Here is a 10,864-nt window from a genome sequence, read left to right as displayed (position 1 = left end):
TAATGGCGGCTCCTGGAGCAGTTGAGTGTCCCAAACCAGGAAGCAATGGATTTCTTGCTTCTGCCACAAACTCCCCAGCTGTAAGTCTTCCAACCGTCTAAATATTCCTTTATATGTGGTTCAGAGTTCTTGGACCATCCCCTGAGCCTTCCTGGTCCTGTTTTCTGTGTTGTTCCCGGCAGAGCTTGTCACTGCACTTCCACCTGATCCACCATCTTGTTTTTTTCTGATTATCTCATTTATTTTTGCTCTAATCTTTATTATTTATTTTCTTTTGGTGGCTGTAGGTTCCCTTTGTTAGTCTGTTTCTAATTGTTGTAGATGCTGTGTTAATGTGGTAATTTTTGTTTTTTCCTCTTTTTGGATTTGTGAATTTATTGCAATAAACTGTCCTCTCAGCACCGCTTTTACCATGTCCCAAAGATATTGGTATATTGTGTTTTCATTCTCATTTGTTTCTAGGAACTTTGTGACTTCATGTTTAATTTTTTCTACTACCAAGTCGTTTTTCAGCAGGGTGTTATTCAGTTTCCATATATTTGACTTTTATTTCCTATTGTTGATTTCTAATTTGATAGCATTGTGGTCTGAGAAGATGCTTTGTAGTATTTTGATATTTGTATATTTATATAGGCTTGTTTTGTTGCCTAAGACATGATTTATTTTGGAAAATGTTCCATGTGCACTGGAAAATAATGTGTATTGTGCTGTTGTTGGGTTGAATGCTCTGTACACATCTATGAGCCCCAGTTGGCTGATTGTGTTGTTTAGTTCTTCTGTGTCTTTGCAAACTTTCTTTATGGTTGTTCTATCCATTTTTGAAAGCAGTGTATTAAAATCACCCACTATTATTGTAAATTCATCTATTTCGTTCTTCAAATCTATTAGAGTTTGCTTTATATTATTGGAGATCTTTAATTGGGAGCATAGTTATTTATTATGGTTATGTCATCTTGTTCAATTGTCCCTTTAATCATGAGATAATATCCATCTTTATCTATTATGATGTTTTTTGCCTTAAAGTTTAATTTATCAGAGATTAGTACTGCCACTCCTGTTTGTTTTTTATTGCAATTAGCTTGGTATATTTTTTCCATCATTTGACTTTTAATCTGTTTTTGTCTCTGTGTGTGAGATGTGTCTCTTGCAGACAGCATATTGAAGAATATTGTTTTCTTATCCATTCTGCCACCCTCCGTCTTCTTCACTGGTGCATTTAATCCATTTACATTCCGTGTAATTATCGATTGTGATTGTTGTTGTTAAGTGCCATCGATTCGCTTCAGACCCATAGTGACACTGAACTGTGTTTCTGAGACTGTAAATCTTTACAGAAACATAAAGCCTCATCTTTCTCCCACAGAGCAGCTGAGAGTTTTGAACTATTGACCTTGCAATTTGCAGACCGATTCATAACTACTATACTACCAGAGCTAGATAATGGATTAATTACTGCCATTATGTTTTTTTTTTTTTTTTTTTTGTAGTGTTGCTGCTTTTCTTTGTGTTGTGTGTCTTCCTTTGCTGAGCTTTTTTGTTGTTGTTGTTATTCTTTCTTGTGAGTTTCCTCATAGTTTTAATGTTTCCATGTTCTTCTTGGATTTTTATTTTCTTGGTATGTTGTGAAGTGTTAATTTTCTTTGAAGTTACCTCTAAGTAACTTCATAGTCCTTTCCCCTCCATTTAGTGCAGTCTATTTTATCCTGTATTCTACCTGACCTTCTCACCATCTGGATCTCTGTTCCTACATGTTTACCTTCTATTACATTGTAATTGTTTGATCATAGACTGACTTCCCAGATTCTCTGAGTTTGTTCTGTTCTCGACTCTTCCTTCTGTCAGTTTAGTGGTGGGAGGTGCTGCCACATATGTCAGTCTCTGGTTCTTGTCTGTTCTTGTTGGTTCTCCATCCACAGAACTCCCTTTAGGATATTTTGTAGCACAGGGTTGGCTTTGGCAAAATCCATTAGCTTTCTGTTTATCCTGGAATGTTTTGATTACACTATTGTATTTGATTGATAGCTTTTTTGGATAAAGGATTATTGGCTGGCAGTTTTTTTTTTGTTGTTGTTGTTGTTGTTGTTTTTCCTTTCTTTCAGGGTTTTATTATGTCTCACCATTGCCTTCTTGCTTGCATGTTTTCTGCTGAGAGATCCGAGCTTAATCTGATTTGCTTTCCTTTGTATGTAACACTGTTTTTTTTCCCTATCTGCTTTCAGGAGTCCCTCCTTATCTTTGAATTTGGAGAGCTTATTTATGATATGTCTTGGTGATTTTCTTTTGGGATCTATCCTTCTTGGAGTTCACTGAGCTTCTTGAATGTATATCTTTTCACTTTTTAGTATGTTAGAGAAATTTTCTTCCAGCAGTGCTTCACCTGTTTCCTTTGTGGACTTGTCTGATTCTTCTTATTCTGGAATGCTTACAATTCTTAAGTTACTCCTCTTCATGTTGTCCAACATGAATCTTAGACCTTCTTCAGATTTTTTTATACTTTTTTCTGTTTGCTTTTCTATCTTAGTGGTATTGGGAGATTGTCTTCCTGCTCACTGGTTCTGCCTCCAATCTCTTCTATTCTACTACTTTGCCCTTTCAGTGTATTGTCTATTTTTGATATTCTATCATTGATCATTTGGACCTCTTTCTGTAGGTTTTGAATTGTTTCCAATGCTGTATCTGTCTTATTTGGTTGTTCTGTAGCATTTTTCTGACTTCTTCCTTATTTTTCTCAACTCTATTGCAAAGTGTTTTGAAACATGTTATAATCTTTTTTTCTGAATACCTTCTCAGACATTTCCAAGACCTGCCCTCCTTCCAGAATGTAGTCCAGGTCTACCTCCAGGTCGTTTGTCTCTGCCAATTTATCTTGTTTCTGGACACGTGCTTGTATGGAAATCTGCTTTTGCTTCTTGGACATGTTTAGTGTTTATCTGTGGCCTTGATACTTAATTGCGTATGTATTTTGTATTTTTTAAGCTTTCTGATTGCTTCTAGGTAGATGTGATCAGGGTATGGGCTTCCCTTTTTACTCTTCTTATTGCTTAACTCTGAGTAACTTTCACAGGTGTTGTCGGTCTCCCTGGTATATGGCAGTTGATATTGGTTTTTTCCTGGATTTTGGTGTTTTATAGAGTGTGACTGTAGCTTGACTATATGACAGCAGTTACTATCTCTTCTTGGGTAATATAGGCAGAGACAGAGTCCCCCAAAGGCAGAAGGAGGAGCATAAAATGGCAAAATAGCAGCAGCAAAAAGAAACAAGAAAACAAACAAGCAAACAAACAAAAACACCAAAACAACAGCAACGACAACAAAAAACTAAACTGGATACTGTAGTCTATAATCACAGAAATGGGAGAGGAGAGAGAGAAGGAAAAAATAATCTGTAGCCTAATATGAGTATGACTTTAATGTCCTCTTTCAGCTTCTTGCCTTCAAAGCTGTGTGATAGATTTCAAGATGCCACTGCTGGTTGTTATGCTATACCTGAGGATTTAATTTAATTTTTGCTTGTTTTGTTTTTAAACTCTCTTTTCCTCTCCAAACCCCTTGTTCAGACTTTTTCTGTATTTAAAAAAAAATAACATTTCATGGCCGGCTCTTGGACTGAGAGCATCTGTGTGCATTAGTGGCAGAAGAATCCACCAGTGGTGAGGGTGAGGGGTGTTCAATCACTCAGGCACCCTATCTAGTAACCAGAATGTAGGTTCACAAACAGTGGGGGTCCAATGAAGAGATACCAAAAAGAAAAAGAAAATCAGAACAAAGCAAAACCGACAAAGTGTATTTATTGTCCACCTTTGCTCGGAGGTTCCTGCAGAGTTTGTCCGTGGTGTGTCTACTCCCTGCTTGGTCTTTCCATTTGGTCTTGCCCAAGTTGTTGGTTCCAGGCCTCAGAGTCCAGCAGATTCAAAAGCACACTATTTCTTACTTCTGCTTCAAGTTCCACTAGCTATAAGCCTTCAGACTTTTAAAATATTCCTACCTATGTGGTTCTAAGCCTTGGAGCTCTGCCCTGAATCTGCTTTGCTGGTATTGTGTGGAATTGCTGACGGAGAACCTCCCTGCACCTCTACCCTAGTCACCATTAAGCCCTGCCTCTGTTAAATTGTATCTTATGTATTTTTCTTCTCTGTCTTGATACAGAAATACATTTTATTACATATATGTATAAAATATAGAAATACAAACATTTAGTTTGAAAATGAAGACTTAGATGACATTGACATTTATGTCACTTGTGGTAATAACTCTTCTTATGGAAAGTTCTGGATCATCTAGATTATTTCTGGGAATGGGGTGGGTTTCTAGTCAGAAAATTAGTAAGAGATGTCTGCATGGTCCCTTTATATTTTCTTTATATTCATGCAGCTTCAAAAAGTTCCTAGAAAAATTCCATTATCTTTCAATTCCATTTTTCCATAAACTTTTGTTGCCCCTTTTATATGAGAATGTAATATTTTACTTTTTCTTCATAAATTGTATCTGATGCAATATTCTTATAATATTCTTTTCTATCCTGATAAATAATTTTATCCTTATAGTTACTTTTTAAATTTGATGTTGTACTCATCTTACTGCTGTCTCTTTGATTACATTTGCTTAGTATTTCTCCACACAGTCGTCCCTTTTCAAATGTCTTTATCGTACATATTGTTTTAATGTCTTTCTTATAAACGTATAAGCATTTTTGTTTTGTTTTGTTTTCTATTGCCACAATTATGTGTACTACAGAGCATCACAAAACCCCAGTGCTTTACAACAATAATCATTTATTTATAGCTCACTAATTTTTTGGCAGGTTTCAGCTGTTCTTGTCTATGGTTGGTTGATCTCAGCTGGATTTGTTTATTTGTCTGGAGTCAGATGAGTTTGAGTGGGGGTTCTTGAGATGATGTCTGGTTTCTCTGACTTACCTGGGAGTTGGCTGCCATTTGACTGATACAGAATGGTCTCTGTTAGGATAACTGAAGACACCCAGCACATTATCTGCATTATGCTACCCTTGCCAGGGCCAAGGAGCAGTGACATTCGAAAGTCAACATGTAATGTCTTTGGAGACCTAACCTCAGACCTAGACACATAGGCATTTCTACAATGTATGTATGTTGTTGTTGTTAAGTGCCTTCGAGTCTGTTCCGACCCATAGCGACCCTGTACAGCGTTTCCGAGGGTGTAAATCTTTACGGGAGTAGAAAGCCTCATCTTTGTTCGCAGCCCGATTCTTATAGCAAATGTATAATAAGATTGTGTTTCTTAACGTTTTTGTTTTATAACGTTTTAAATTTAACAGGAGAATTCAGTTTAGATTTTGTTTTTCAAATATTTTTGGTCTTTTTTTTTTATTAATTATTTTATTTTAGGGGATGCAGATTTATTTGAAAAGTGACCATTCTGTATCAGAACTTTAAAACAGAATTTTTTTTTATGGAATAAAAAGATGTTTCTTTATGATTGTTGTTGTTGTCTAGTGCCATCAAGTCAGTTCTTACTCATAGCAACCCCGTACAGGGTTTCCAGGGCTGCAAATCTTTATGGGAGCAGAAAGCTCCATCTTTCTCCCGCAGAATAGCTGGTAGTTTCAAACTGCTGACCATGCGGTTTGCAGCCTGATTCATAACCACTATGCTACCAGAGCATTTTATCTTTATGATTACTTATACTCATATATATGGTATATTGTTGTTGTTGTTGTTATGTGCCATGGAGTCGATTTTGACTCATAGAAACCCTGTACAGGGTTTCTGAGGCTGCAAATCTTTATGGGAGCAGAAAGCCTCATCTTTCTCCCGTGGAACAGCTGGTAGTTTCAAACTACTGACCCTGAGGTTTGCAGCCCGATTCATAACCACTACACTGTATAGGAAGTCTTAATTGTATTAAGTTAAAATTAGTCTTTTTTTTTCAACCAATTATATTTTATTTCATTGCAATGACTACAATCTCTTCTGTACACCAATGGTTAACTGTATTTACCTCTATTCCTCTTTTCTTTTTTTGAATGTACACAAAACACATAGAAAATATATACTCATATAAATGACCAACAGGCACAGTTTGCTGTTTAGCCTCCTGCCCACAAGCACGCAGTCTTTCTCATTCCTTGGGTCTAAAGTCCTCAGATGCTGTATCTCTCCATGTTATTGCTTCTGCTTCTGTCTCTGCTGTCACCACTTTTCTGATTAGGATCCCATGCTCTGCTCATGCTCTTCACTCTTGATAGTCCTACGGTCCTCTGTTCCTGAAATGAACAGAGGACCTTTTTTGTTTCATGCTTTCTACCTTTATAGTTGTGATAATTGCAATTAATCATGATAACAATTACTCACTATTGAATCAAAACAATCTTATCCCCATCCTCCCCTATTTCCTTTTACCATCTGCTCAAGAAGAAAACTATTCAGTGGGGATTCTACCTTACCCCCCTCCTTCTGAAACTAAGCACACTCTTCAAAGCTTGTAAGCCAGACACTTCATGCCTTAATAGCCCTTCCATATTTGGTAATCCTTGTCTAAATATACCGTCCTTATTGACCCTGTGTACTGAGGGGACAGGTTCAATCCTTGATATGAATAATCCTTCCCTCTCAGTTGGAATTTTGAGCAACTACTTCTATAAGCAAAGGTCTGTTCATCAAATTGTAACAATTTACACCTGCTTCCTATATCAAACTTCTTTATCTTCCTCTAGTTGAGTTCTGATCATTCTGATCAGTAAGCCATCCAAGATAGGTCAAATCATTACTATCTACAAGTTTGGGCATTCTTGCAAATCTCTTCTCACTTCAGACCAGCTGGTCACTTCACTCTCAGTTCTAACCCCCATTAACTATGTCCAAAAATTATTAGAACTCATTGGAAGAATCATCGAAGTAGCAGGATAATAGAACAACATACAAAAAAAACAGTTGAATTCCTATATACTAATAGAGACATCTCTGAAAAGGAAAATAATACCATTTACAATACCACCAAAAGGATGAAATATTTAGGAACAGACCTAACCAGAGAAACAAATGACCTACACAAAGCAAAACTACAAGATACTACTACAAGAAATCAAAAGAGATTTACAAAGATAGAAGAATATACCATGCTCATGGATAGGAAGAATCAACATTATGAAATAACAATACTATTCAAAGCAATCTACAAATATAACACAGTCCCAATGCAGATTCAAGCAGCATTCTTTAAAGAGACAGAAAAAACAATTACAAACTTTATATTGAAGGGAAAGAGTCCTAGGGTAAGCAAAGCACTGCTTAAGAAGAACAAATTTGGAGGCCTTTCATTCACTGATTTCAAAATTTACTCCATGACTACAGTGATCAAAACAGCCTGGTAAAGGTATAATGAAAGATACATAGATCAATAAAACAGAATTGGGAATCTAATAGTTAATCCAACTGATCTTTGAGAAAGAGCCAACGTACATTAAATAGCGAAGAGAGAGTCTCTTCAGCAAATGGTACTGGCAAAACTGGAAATCAATATGCAAAATAATGAAACAAGACCTTTATCTCACACCATATACAAAAACTAACTCTACATGTATTAAAAAACTAAATGTAAATTCCAGAGCTATAAAGGTAATCAATGAAAAAACAGGGACAAATTGAAATTATTCTTTTTATTTCTCCATTTCATTTTATTATACTTTCTGATATGAATTTTACGCTATTTCTTATTTTATTCCTTTTACAGTTTGTAAATTCTCTTACTTTATAATTTGTAAATTGTGCTGTTTTTTTTTTCGTATTCTAGTCGTTTTACTTAGTGTGCTCAATATCAAACATTAATCTTGAATATTATATGAAAGTAAGATATTATTTATCCACATAGAAAACATTCTGTGCCACACTATTTATTTCTTCCATCTCACTAGCATTCCTCCCATCTTACTGTATACCATTTCTTCTTTTTAAAAAAATATAACTGATGTACTTTACTATTTTCACTTCCAAACCTAGAAGTTCCCTTGCATCATAGCTTTTCAGTTTCCAGATATCTCTTCATTTTCAAGTATCAGTATTAATGTTTAAATTTCATGTTCCATTCAGCCTATATAATATTGGACTTTGACTATATATTTGTTGTTGTCATTGTTGTTAAGTGCAGTCAAGTCAGTTCCAACTCATAGTTACTCTGAGTAATATTTCTGAAGAGCAGCTGGCTTCTGGTGGGTTTGAACCACTGACATTGCAGTTTGAAGTCCAATTCTTATCCTATATACTTATCCTGGAGTAACACACCAGGACTCCACTATATATTTGTTGTTGTTGTTAAGGCTGTCTATTCAATTCAGACTCATAGCTACCCTATATAGGGTTTCCAAGGAGCAGCTGATAAATTTGAACCACAGGACTTATGGTTAAAACTGAGCTTGTGGTTCAGTGCTTATTCTACAGTACCACACTAGGACTCAAACATAGAAACACAAATGGTAGATAAAGAACAATGTAGGGATATCTCAAATAAGAGATTGTGGTTTACTCTATTTTCATTCCTAATCTGCTTTACCTATATTGAGATGTGTTCTCTGATCAGTTTGCTGTTTGTTCAGTACCTTTTGGTGAGTACTTTTTTTCTCAGTAGTTAGTATGTTCTCCTAATTATTGCATATTTGCTTTTGCTTTCCTTGATAGTTAAATGATATCATTATTTACACTTAATTCCTTTTCTTTCAATGATCTATAAATGTCACTCCACCATCTTTCCTATAGAGTTGCAGAGTAGATAAAAAACTATTTCTCCTAGTTTTGTTTTTTTTTTTCCCCTTTGAGTTTAAAACATTATACTTTTTTTCTTTCTTTCTTTTACTCTTTGGAGTTCAGAAATTTTACCATTAAATAACTGAGTGTGTATTTTCCAATTAATAGCTATGAAACTTGATAAATCCATTCAGTCTGAAAATTGAGTTGTGTCTTTAGGATAGGGTGATTTCCATGCATTGTTTGTTCCTTTAAATTGAACATCTGGGGTGCTAGAATGAATCTTAATTATGATATTCTTCTCTTTCAAGTTTTCATTATTTTTTAGTTTAAAATACACCTACTTTTTCTGATCTATAATTTAAAAGTAATTTTCCAGCAAAGATATGAGAGGGTAAGGTGGCTTATATACTGTGGGCTAGTTGTTTACATGGAGATTTTTGTTGTTGTTAAGTGCCATCGAGTTGGTTCCAACTCATAGTGACACTGTATAGGGATTCCAAGGAGCAGCTCCTGAGCTTGAACCACCAACCTTGCAATTCAAACCAACTATTGGAGTCCAGCGCATTAATCCACAGCACCACACCAGGACTTCCTTAAGAGTAAGTAGTCCTTGTCTAAACACTAGAAAGAGGCTTTTGGTCTTCTCTGTGACTAAAACGTGGAAAAAACTCAGTTCAGTTCTTCTTCCCCACCTTAATTACCTGGGAAGTAGAAAAACCCAATGCAGTCAAGATGACATATATCCGACTTCACTTGAGGGTACAGTGGTATCTCTAAGCCAAAGTCTCAGCAGATTTTATTGTAGGCAGATCCTTGTTCATAGGCTCTGTTTTGGTACTTTCCAGACACTGAGTTATCAGAAAACAAACAAACAAATAAACACAATCAATATCTTAACTGTATTCTTTGTGAAAAAAATGTCTGGTTAGTTCATTAGAAGAGACTACTTTGTAGATAAATTTGGGAGAATGGGAAGATGCTTTGAGGTGCTACTTTTCAGCTTGTCCTCTAGAACCTAGAGAAGAGTCTCCTTGGCTTGTATACAAAAGACAAATCTCAGTGTAGCATTCAAAGGCTTCCGAATCCTGATTTGCATTTAACTCTTTCCGTACACAGTTGGATTCCTATAGTACAAAACTTTGTTTTTATCCCTTTACTTCTAAAACATTAAATATATAGTTTGTGACAGAAAAAATCAAAGACTTGAAAAATAAATGTATTTATTCTGTGGTTTTGTTTTGTTCTTTCCATACTTGTAATAGTAGAGCTCTGGTAATGAATAGGGATGCTAACCTCAAAGTCAGCAGTTGACACTATGAGATGCTCTGCAGGTGAAAGATGAAGCTTTCTGCTCCCATAATGATTTATAGCCTCAGAAACCCTGTACAGGGTCACTCTGAGTTGGAACTGACTCCAAGGCACATAAACACTACCATCACTTGCAGCAGTAATTAATTATACATTTCCCTGTTTGAAAGTATAACTATAATACATTCATTTTTTCATTTCATTTCATTTATTCATTTAAAATAGATACTTTTCTAGGTCAATCATCATGCCTTAATTTTTTTGGTTATCCTCTTCACAGCACTAAAAACACAACGGAAATTATTAAATATTTGTCTAGTGATTTACCCAATGAAAGTAAGCATGAAGTAAAGTACATGTTACCCATTAGCAAATACTATTGGCGTCCCTGGGTAATATAAGTAATTGTGTTATTGTTGTTGTAATGTGCCTTCAAGTTGGTACCGACCCATAGTGACCTTATGCACAGCTAAATGAAACACTGCCCGATCCTGGGCCAACCTCACTACTCTTGCCATGCTTGAGTCCATTGATGCTGCCATTTGGCCAGTCCATCTCGTTGGGCGTCTCCCTTTTTTTCTTTGACCCTCCACCTAACCAAACATGATATTCTTTTACAGTGAATGGTTCCTCCTGACAATATGTTGGAAGTATGAGAGATGAAGTTTGGCCATCTTGGCCTCCAAGGAGCACTCTGGCTGCACTTCTTCCAAAACGGATCTATTGGTTCTTTTGGAAGCCCATGGTACTTTCAATATTCTCCTCCAACACCATAACTCAAAAGCATCAATTCTTCTACGGTCTTCCTTATTCACTGTCCAGCTTTCACATGTATTTGA

The sequence above is a fragment of the Chrysochloris asiatica genome, unplaced genomic scaffold, assembly GCF_000296735.1.
Source record: "Chrysochloris asiatica unplaced genomic scaffold, ChrAsi1.0 scaffold00001, whole genome shotgun sequence".
In the NCBI taxonomy this organism is placed as follows: Eukaryota; Metazoa; Chordata; class Mammalia; order Afrosoricida; family Chrysochloridae; genus Chrysochloris; species Chrysochloris asiatica.
This window is presented reverse-complemented; position numbering follows the sequence as displayed.